The sequence below is a fragment of the Bubalus kerabau genome, chromosome 15 (genome assembly GCF_029407905.1).
Source record: "Bubalus kerabau isolate K-KA32 ecotype Philippines breed swamp buffalo chromosome 15, PCC_UOA_SB_1v2, whole genome shotgun sequence".
Taxonomy (NCBI): domain Eukaryota; kingdom Metazoa; phylum Chordata; class Mammalia; order Artiodactyla; family Bovidae; genus Bubalus; species Bubalus kerabau.
Window position 1 is genome coordinate 25,548,502 of NC_073638.1, and position 8,001 is coordinate 25,556,502.

Below are 8,001 nucleotides of genomic sequence, written 5' to 3' on the forward strand. Positions count from 1 at the left end.
AAGCCACGGGATGAGGGTAAGGCTGCCAACTTGAGAGTTGCTGGGGGGGTTGGAGATACCGTAGGGGAAGCATCCCTCATTGTGTGTGGCACCTAGTGGGGATTCAGTGCCTGGGAACCGGTTGTTCCAACGGGGCTGGGGGTTCTGCGTGAGAGTCAGGGGAGCAGGCTCACAGATCAACACAGCCCGTCCTTGGCCCTCTTTTCCCTGATGCGGCTGTGTGCTTGGGAGGGAGACTCCTTATCAAGGGCCCCGGGGGCGGGTGGGCCTCGGGTGGGGGGTCAGGACCGGGAGCCACAGCGGAGGATGTGGAGGAGGGAGGGCGGCTCCCTCCAGCTCATCCTTCCCTCACAAACACGACAACAGCAATCAGCTTCTCCTCTTCCCTAACCTGTTTCCATGGTTCCCGCCCAGACTGCCTCTGAAATCTGACACACTTTTAGCATAATGTGCAGCAAGCACCACGGCAAATATTTCTGTGTCACCCATGGGGTCTAGGCCGAGCCCCTTCCTCCTGTGTCCTGGGGATGCTTCTGGCCCCGGGTGGGGGCGGAGGGGTCAGGCAGGGCACCTGAAGCCTGGGTCTCCTTTGAGTGCAGCACTCTGTCCAAATTACCGGTGCTCGCCAGGTCCCTCTCACAGGTGGACCCATTAGCAGCACTGCGCGTGCAGCCTGTCAGCTCCCTAATTACACCTTTCGGTGGAAGGCTGGCTGGGAGAGTTCCATGCTTTCTGTTGGATACCTTGATCCACGCTGTTGTCGGAAATCCCTGGGTGGCCCGCGTGTGTTGGGGGAGCGGCTGCCTCTCTTCAGCTGGTGTCCTGTTTGGGTGTTTTGGGGTTTGTTTTTGTTTTTTGCCCTTTTCTGCCTTTAGCTAAGCTGGATTTTGAACTGAAAATGGCAAGTAGAAAGAACACACAAAAGAAACCAGAAAACATGAATTTAAACCTCGCCTTCATCGTTTGCTTGCTGGGTGATGGTCAGCAGACCTTTCTGGGTCTGTGCATCAGGCATATTAAAAAGACCTACTCCAGCAGAATCACTGTGACAATCAGATGTGATAGTGCATGAGGAAGTCTTTCTTAACTGTAAAACAATCCATAAGTGCTTATTATTCTTGCAGAACCATGAATTTTGGAGCAGAGCATGTAGTTAACTTGTTGAATGCTTCAGATAAAGCATTTAACCTCTCCAAGCCTCTGTTTCCTCATCCACATTGTTGTTGTTTAGTCCCTAAGTCGTGTCCGACTCTTTGCTACTCCATGGACTGTAGCCCGCCAGGCTCCTCTGTCCATGGGATTTCCCAGGCAAGAATACTGGAGCGGGTTACCATTTCCTTCTCCAGGGATCCTTATCTATTAAAAAAAAAGAAAAGATTAATAATATACACCCTTATCTTCTAGAATTTTTGTGAGGACCAACAAAGGTTCAAGACAGGGAATTATTTGAATGTGATTCATTTCTATCTTTGAAAAATATGTTTGAAACAATAGGAAGCGCTTCATACCTGTAAGGCAGTTGTGTTACTTAAAGCAGGCTTGCAAATCAGAATAGGTCTGGGGAGGTAGGGGAGAGATGGGCTGGGAGTTTGGGGTTAGCAAATGCAAACTATTACATATAGAAAGGATAGACAAGGTCCTACTGGATAGCACAGAGAGCAATATTCACTATCCTGTGATAAGCCACAGTGTGAAAGAAAATGAAAAAAATATATTTATATATAAGTATATATACGTGTATAACTGAATCACTTTGATGCACAGGAGAAATTATTAACCAACTATATTTCAATAAGATATATTTAAAAAAAAAATGGGAGACCTCCAGGTTTTGAAGACTTCACTGATCACACTCTCCCAGGCATGTACCAGTGTGTCTGGGAGTGAATACCAGGAGGCGGTGGGCCACGGAGAGGATCCTAGTGGGCAGTGCAGGGATCCCTGCATAATATTACACAAAATAGAAATTTTGCTGAGTGTTTGCCATGTTCCAGACACTGTTCCATATACTTAGGGTCCATCAGATCTCATCTAATCCTCCTACCAGCCCGTAAGACAGTTCCATGAGTATGACCATTCAGCGGATGAGAAACTGAGGCTTAGGGAGACAGAACAACAACCCAATTTACCACATCTAATTAGTGGCAGGGCTGGGACCTGACACTGAGTTCTGATACCAAAGCCAAGTAACAATAATAGCTGCTAACATTTTGTGAGCACCCACTGAGTTCCAGTGGCTCCCGTGTACTAACCCAGTTAGTTCTGGTCCAGGTTATAGGGATTGTATTGTCCCTGTTTTATAGATGACAGAACTTGAGGCACAGACAGTTCAGGTAACTCTCACAGGGTTTCACAGCTGGTGAAACCAGGGCATCCTTTATGTCAAATTTGTGTTAAGGGCATCTCTAATGTCCCCAAAGAGGCTTCCCAGGTGGCTCAGTGATAAAGAATCCACCTGCCAATGCAGGAGACTTGAATTCGATCCCTGGGTTGGGAAGATCTCCTGGAGAAGGAAATGGCAACCCACTCCAATATTCTTGCCTGAGAAATCCCATGGGCAGAGGAGCCTGGAGGGCTATAGTCCATTGTGTCTCAAAGAGTCGGACACAACTGAAATGACTAAACAGCAATAACAAAAAGCCCTGTCTGGATGGGGCAGAAGTCAAGGATTCTGGTTGCTTCCATTCTTCATCCAAAAGTGAAAATAGCTGCTTCCTCAGAATCTAACATAAAAGCTGTGTTACACAGATAAGAGTTTGCCCTTAGCAAAGATCCATTGCCTATGGAAATCATCCTTTTTGTCTAGTAAATACTACAGACTTGTGAATGATGATTTAGAGTTAACACATATTTTTCAGCCTCTTGCCTTTTTTTCTTTGCAAATGCTCATAAGGACCCTTTATTGGGAGGGCTCCAGGCTAATCTGGAACTAGTTTAGGAAAAGGGGGACCACCATTTAATACCTTGTTATGGTCTGTATCATGGGATCACCCACAACAGTCTCATTATACAGATGGGAAATCTGAGGCTCAGAGATATTAAGTTCTTATGACTAGTAAAAGGCAAACCTAGGATTTTAATTCATTCATGAACTTTCCACTAAACCCCAAGAAGCACCACTGAAAGCATCTCTGAGGTCTGTTACTAAACTCACCCCAGGAGATGGAGGGGGTTCAGCCTGGGCACAAATCTCCCGGGACGGGAGCTGGTACCAAATGCCTGAGGAGGCTGGGAAATCCTTAGCAAAACATGTAGTATCACTCCTCCCACAGAAGCAGCAGATCATGGCCACTGTCCCTAGGGCTGTGTCCCTCCTCTAACGCGTGTGCGCATGTGCAGGCCAGACAGAGAGCATCCACTCCACGTGACTTCAAGCCCCAGCCTCCGCTCACCGCCTCACCAGGATGTCACCTGCAGAAGCCATCGATCAGCGGCTCAGCCCTCATCCTCACTGACAGCAGGGCAACGCGCTTCACTCACCTCTGAGAGGCCTGTCTCTCTCAATGGACTCTGCCGGACAGATACAGAAAGTGAAGTTCACAGCAACCTTACCTCGCCCCGAGATTCCCACTTCCTAAAGAAAGCATTTCTTTTTAAAAAAAAATGTATTTATTTTTAATTGCAGGATAATTGCTTTACAACGTTATATTGGTTTCTACCATTCAACAACATGAATTAACTCTCAGTATACATACATCCCCTGACTCTCGAACCTCCCTCCCCACTCCCCCTCATCCCACCCCTCTAGGTCATCAGAGAGCACTGGGTTGAACTCCTTGTGTTATACAGCAGCTCCCCGTTAGCTGTCTATTGTACATATGTAGATGTTTCAATGCTTCTCTCAATTGGTCCCAACCTCTCTCACTAAAAAGAAAGCTGAGCGAAGAAGAAATGATGCTTTTGAACTGTGGTGTTGGAGAAGACTCTTGAGAGTCCCTTGGACTGCAAGGAGATCCAACCAGTCTATCCTAAAGGAAATCAGTCCTGAATATTCATTGGAAGGACTGATGTTGAAGCTGAAACTCCAATACTTTGGCCACCTGATGCAAAGAGCTGACTCATTTGAAAAGACTCTGATGCTGGGAAAGATTGAAGGCGGGAGGAGAAGGGAACGACAGAGGATGAGATGGTTGGATGGCATCACTGACTCAGTGAACATGAGTTTGGGTAAACTCTGGGAATTGGTGATGGACAGGGAGGCCCGGTGTGCTGCAGTCCGTGGGGTCACAAAGAGTCAGACATGACTGAGCGGCTGAACTGAACTCTCCTTCCCCTACTGTGTCCACAAGTCTGTTTTCTATGTCTGTGTCTCTATTCCTGCCCTGCAAATAGGTTCATCTGTACTATTTTTCTAGATTCCATATATATGCATTAAAATATGCAATGATTGTTTTTCTTAATGCAAAAGAAGAGAGCTGGGGAGAGCACCATCCAGAATAAAATGCACCCCTTCCTAGGTCAGCTGCTGAACAACTGTCTCCTGTCTGTCATCAAGGGTGCATCCAGCCCCCGTAACTGGCAAAGCAGTGTGAAAGCAACCACGCACTCAGGGTCTAGAGAGCTGAGTGCAGGTCCGGACTTTGCTGTGTGCCATCAAGTAGTTTAGTTACCCTCTCTGGCCTTCCTTTCCTTTCTCTGCAAAATCAAGAGATGGGACTCTGAGCTGTAAGCATCTATACCCACAGTCTCCACCAGAGCAGTTCATTTCCAGTGCCCTGCATGGAGTGCCAAGGAGCATTCAGGGATGACGAGAAGTCCAGCTTCTCCTCAGAAGCTGGTGCTTGGGACCTTCGGATCCCACAAGTCCCATCTTGGGACATATCACACTGATGCCATCCTGAATGGTGGTGAATCCAGCTCCTGGCAAAGTGACAGACTCAGGAATGGATGGAGGGATGAGGAATTGAACACAGATCTTTGGCCTTTTGGCCCCCTCCCTCCATTATCTCCTGATTATCTCCAAGGTTACCCCTTTCTGGAGTCGGCTTCGAGACCCCACCTGGCCCTATGGCCTGCACTCCGAATGATGGCTTCCCCACAAAGTTGTGGCCCTGGCCTTGCCCATGTCCTGATGGACAGATGTCCTCTGTGCAATGAGTAACCCTTTACCTGACAAGTAATTAGCTATGGAGAAGGCCAATTAAAAGAGACGCCATATGAATAAGAGGGCGTGGGTGTGTACTTGACTACAGATGCACAGTGAATTACTTTAATATGCCAAGAAAACTCTTCTGGTCTGGAGAGCTTGTTTTTGCTGCCAGAAGGATGGAAAGTGCCAGAAGATGAGCCCCTACACTCACTTCACTCCTTTAACCAGCGTATTAGTCCAACACGCATTCAGTTGCCCGGGGGTCAGCGTTCCTCCTCCTGAGACGCCCAAGTAGCCCGCAGCACCCAGAGGAGCCTCTGGCTGCCACCTACCCCCGACCTCAGATGCTGTTACTACATGTTTATTTCTGCAGGCAGTGTGCTTAGGAGAGGAGCGAGTCCTGGGACAGTCTCACCTGGACACTAGAGGGTGCCTGCGATTCAAATTGTGTGCGTTTCTCTGGGAGTGTGCTCCCCACTCCCCGCTCCCCACCCCCCACCAACCACCTTGCTATTGAGTTGAACAAATCCAGTGCTTTAGAGGACTCAGCTAAGACTCTGAGGACACCAGAGGACTCACCCCCTCTGGAAGGCCTCCCCTGCCAAAGCACGTTTGATATTGTTAGTTATCTAGAGCAGCTGTGGTAAAGCATGAGCCTTAAGTCTAGGTATCTGGGTTCAAATCCCTGCTCTGTATAACTTGAGCCAGTGACTTCTCGGGGCCTGTTTACATCTGTTAAATGGGCCAACAGCATCTTCCTCACTGAGCGGTCATGAAAGTTAAATCAAACAGTGCACTAAAGCATCTGGAACAGCATTTGTCACTTGTTAAGTGCCTACTATCACCCAGCCTCATTGTCTGCTTTCTTATTAATACCCCTCTGGGAACTTGCAAGTTCTGAGAAGGCAGGACACACACACACATACACACACATCTTCTCGTAGTTCCATAAGCACTTGCTCAGTGACAAAAGGAAGGACTGGGCAGCCTGACCCACCATATCAGAGGCCACACAGGCTTCAGGAATCTCACACCTTGCAGGAGAGTCTGACTTATCCCTCAGGGCGACTCTCCATCCCCACCTCCTTCCCTGGGAGAGCTGGTTCCTCCCTCCCTCCCTCCCGCACAGGTGGTATTTAACGCCATAAAGCAAAGTGAGAAGGAGAGAAAGAGAAACAGCTGAGGTAAATGGCTCTGAGATTCCCAGCCTCCCTGGGAGGGGCGGGGCCTCTGGGGAGGGACGCCAAGGCAACAGCCCCTGGGTGTGGAACCCAGGAGCTGCTGGAGACATTAAATGCCGATTACCCCTAGGGCTTGTGGTTACAGCGCTGTGGGAACCCACCCCCTGAAGCGCCTGATTGCTTAAGCATCTCTTTGCAGAATGTTTATTTTATTTATTTTTTCCCCATGAATGTTTAATCAGGTACCTTGAGGAGGAGCACAGCGGCCCTCTTCAGAGCAGCTGGAGGTGGTGTGATCAACCCTGGTTTGTACAGAAGGTGGCAGAATGTGGCCACCGCCTGGCACTTGCCTCCTGATTGTCCCCAACCCATGTCTCCCAGTCCCCCATCCCGCTGTGCCCAGCTCAGGGCATCCAGCACCCTGGCCAGCAAGAGGACTTGAAGTGCAGCCACTTGGGCCTCTGCATCCCAGTCTGGTGGTGATGGGGGTCCTTGCTCTCTCCCAACCTGCTGCCTGCAGAGCCTGGCCTCCTGCAAGGAGGAGGCAGGGGTCCCTCAGGCAACCCCTCTACTTGGACAACTCTGCCCAGACCAGGCAGGGGAATCCCCGGGGCCTGCCCACTTGAGGATCTTGAAGTAGTTTAATCCCTTTTTCTTCTGGTCTCCCTTCAGTTTTTATCTTTGTCCAAAGCCATCTGCATAAACAGGGGGCTCTCTCTGCCTCACCCTCATTCTGGGGGGAGGCGTCCCCTAGGTGGCTGTTTGGACGTCCTCCAACTCCAAGGGATGGGACGCTGGGTTCACTGGGGACTCCCAGCTGCAGGGGCAGCCGACCTCTCCTCCTTCCTTCTTCCATCCCTGTTCACTCCACGCTCAGCTCCAGGCAGCCTCCTGGATTCTGCCTCCCCCTCACTTATCCCCAGCCTCCTGGGATTACGGGCAAAGCCATTACCTCAGGATTAAGCTGCAGTTTGATCCTCATCAAAGACTCTGGTCACCGAGTATTTGCTTAACACCAGACCTTTCAGGCCCCATCAAATTTAACAAGGCCTGACAGATTTGGGATTAAACAGAGAAACCCAGACAAATCCATACTTTCATAGGAGCCCCCGGTGACTGCGGCAGGACAAGCAGGATTCTCGAAAGCCAGAGACCCTAAAGTTAGCGCGTTCCTCCGGTGACCACGGCAGGGACTTTCCTCCCCAGGCTGGCAGCCCTCACCTCTGCCCACCCACCCTGAGACTGGATTTCATGCTTCACTCTCTCCAGTGAGAAGGTTTCGTATTGATTCAGGACCAGAGGCTGCAGGGAGAGTTGGAGGGGTGGGGAGGGCAGGGGACAGCATGAGAGAGACCCCCCTCCAAGGTCCGCTCAGTCTGTCCCTACCTCGACCCTGCACTCCGCCATGGTCCTCTGATCTCCGAGGCTCCTCTGGGGTGGGTATCCCCCTCGACCAGATCTGCTCCACCAGCCACAGACCCCCACCGTCATCACCCCAATTCCCAACTCTCCATCTAGCCAGACATAGAACGGCAGCAGCATCAAGCTCTGGGCAGCAGACCCAGTGCAGCCTTGCAAATTGATTTCAAAAATCACTTTGTGACACATGTAATCAAAGAGACAGCAGGATGATGTGGAAAGCTTGGAGGCCGCAAAGCAGGTTTTAAATCTGACCCACTGGTCATGTGGCCTTAAAGCCTTCAGTTTCCTCGCCTCTAATATGGCAGCTGA

At 49.9% G+C, this 8,001-nt stretch overlaps 1 long non-coding RNA gene across 1 annotated transcript; it reads right to left on the bottom strand.

Annotated features, from left to right (window-relative positions):
- Positions 1 to 980: 980 nt before the first annotated feature.
- On the bottom strand, positions 981 to 7,633 carry LOC129628021 (uncharacterized). The gene is made up of 4 exons (XR_008702692.1): positions 6,997 to 7,633; positions 3,481 to 3,510; positions 1,823 to 1,941; positions 981 to 1,356 (listed from the first exon to the last, which is right to left on the bottom strand). It is a non-coding gene; the product is annotated as an uncharacterized LOC129628021 (long non-coding RNA).
- Positions 7,634 to 8,001: the final 368 nt, after the last annotated feature.